The 2771-nt window shown below is 44.0% G+C and overlaps 1 pseudogene; it reads right to left on the reverse strand.

The window, feature by feature from the left end:
- Positions 1–207: 207 nt before the first annotated feature.
- On the reverse strand, positions 208–2499 carry LOC147702738 (protocadherin gamma-B5 pseudogene; annotated as a pseudogene).
- Between the last annotated feature and the right edge of the window lie 272 nt (positions 2500–2771).

The raw sequence follows: 2771 nt of genomic DNA on the forward strand, positions 1-2771 counted from the left end.
TAATTAGAAGTAAACAGTGGCCGTAAAATGGAACATTTAAACTTGTTTTAATGATAACATTTATAGAATATGACCCACAAACACCATGTGATCCAATTCACTGTCAGGCATTCAAGGGTGTTCCATATAAAAAGCAAAATCAAAGGGCCACGTCTGCATAGAAAACCACTTCAATAAAACACACTCACACAACTTCCACAGTATTGCCTAAACTTGCCTCACCTGTTTCAAGCTTTCGTTGTCTGTATTCCCACCAAGAGACTCTTGTACAATCCCAGAATCGTTTGTAGAAAGAAGACATGGTTTGGGGAAAATTAACTCATTTTGGCCAGACTGCAGGGCTACAGCGACCTCATAGGAGTAGGGCAGCGGCAGAGTCCCGTTTTGGTAGTTGGATGAGAATCTCGGGTCTAAGTGGGAGTAGAGTGGAGGACACAGAGACTGGAGTATTTTGGGCTCGTTGTGTTTCCTACATCTGATAACCACTGCAACCATCAAAGTTAAAGTGAACAAAAGTGAAATTAAAGCTAAAGCTACAACTAAGTAGATCTTTAAGTTTGAGTCATTGTCTTGGTTATTTTCCTGGTTACTTAATTCCGGAAGTGCTTCTTCCATGTTTTCTGCAAACACGATATTCACAGTAACTGTGGCAGACAGAGAAGGCTGCCCACCATCCTTCACACAAATAACTATTTTCTGCTTGGTGAGATCTTTCTCAAGCAAGGCTCTTGTTGTCCGTATCTCTCCGTTATGTGCCCCGATTTTAAACAGTGGTGATTCGGGGACATGAAGCAGGTGGTAGGAGAGCCATGCGTTGTGTCCAGAATCTGCATCCACAGCCACCACCTTTGTTACAAGATAATCTTGACTGGAAGAAGGGGGGACCATCTCGAATAATATCGAGCCATCTGATTCCAGAGTAGGATAGAGGATTTCAGGAGGATTGTCATTCTGATCGATAATATACACTTTCACAGTAACATTACTACTGAGAGGAGGCAATCCAGAGTCCACGGCCTTCACCTGGAACTGAAATTCCCTGACTTGCTCAAAGTCATATGAGCGCTGGGCATAGATCACTCCAGTCTGGGAGTTAATGGAAATATACGATGAAAGGGGTGTGTCCTCCTGGACATTACTCAATGAATATGTGACATGACCATTTTGACCTGAATCCGGATCAGACGCATTTACTCGATAAATAGAAGCACCAGGTGCATTGTTCTCTGGGACATAAACTTGGTACGAAGGCTGGATAAAAACTGGAGGATTGTCATTTATATCAGATAATTGTAATCGTATAGTTCTGCTTGTAGATAGAGGAGGGGATCCTTTGTCAGTTGCAGTGACTGTGATATTGTATTCCGGGACAGCTTCCCTATCCAAAGTAGTTGCAGTTACAAGACTGTAATATTTTTCAGCTGATGATATTAATTTAAAAGGCAGATACTGTGCAATATGACACCCAACCTCGCCATTACCTCCAGAATCTGGGTCGTGAACATTTATCAGAGCCGCAACTGTATCCGGTGGTGAGTTTTCTGGGACTGGATTGGTGATAGAAGTAAATGTTATTTCAGGAGCATTATCGTTTTCATCCACGATCTCTATCAACACCCGGCAGTGAGCAACATGACCCCCTCCATCCTTCGCTGCCACAGACATTCTGTAAGAACTGGTCTTCTCAAAGTCGAGAAGCCCTTTAATTGTAATTTCTCCAGTTTCTGCATCTAAACTAAAAGTGCTAAGCGCATTGTCTGGGATGGTGCTGAAGGAGTAGGTGATTTTTGAATTTATACCTTCATCAAGGTCAGTGGCTTTCACCTGAAGCACCACTGTGTTAGTCACTGCTCCTTCACTGATGCTGGCTCTGTAGCTCTGCTGGACAAAAATTGGAACATTGTCATTAGCATCAAGAACATTAATATTAATGTCCACGGTGCTGGACCTGATTGGATCACCCCCGTCAAAAGCAGTGAGGACCAAGTGATGGTGACTCTGTTTTTCTCGGTCTAAACCCTTCTCCAGAACGAGCTCTGCATATTTGTACCCGTCATTGCTTTTTGTTTCTTCGATAACAAAATGCTGGTTACTGCTCAGTTTATAGCCCTGCAGTGCGTTGATGCCAATGTCGGGGTCTCGGGCATTTCCAAGTGCGATGCGCGCTCCCGGCAACGTGGACTCCAAGATGTCTAAATCAATAGCATTCTTTAAAAAACTCGGGGTGTTATCGTTAATATCCTGGATGTGAACGTCCACGTGATATATTTTTAAGGGATTCTCCACAACAGTCTGCAATTTGATGTAGCAACTGTCCGATTCCGCGCACAGCTCCTCCCGGTCGATCCTTTCATTCACGTGCAGCGTCCCTGCTTCCGCATTTAACGTAAAATACTGATTCCCAGCAGCAGAAACAATACGAACTTTCCTTTCAGACAAATCCCGCAAATTTAGCCCCAAGTCCTTCCCTAGGTTTCCAACAACTGAACCTCTCCTCATTTCTTCCGGTATTGAGTATTGTATTCGTCCTGCAACTTGTTCACAAACGAAAATAAAAAGCAACAAGGGCGCCAGTACTTGCCGCCTGCCTCTCCGCTCTCCTTCTCCCGGGCGGGCTCTCATTCCAGCCATAAACAGCTCTTCTCACCTCAGAGTAATTCTCAGAGCATCCAGTCTCGAAGGAGTAATCCAATGAAATCCACGTGAGAAAAATAATGCTTCACAGCACAACGAGAGGTGGAAATACTCCCGTGTGAGACCTCCTAGAAATG

The sequence above is a fragment of the Lissotriton vulgaris genome, chromosome 7, assembly GCF_964263255.1.
Source record: "Lissotriton vulgaris chromosome 7, aLisVul1.2, whole genome shotgun sequence".
Lineage (NCBI taxonomy): Eukaryota > Metazoa > Chordata > Amphibia > Caudata > Salamandridae > Lissotriton > Lissotriton vulgaris.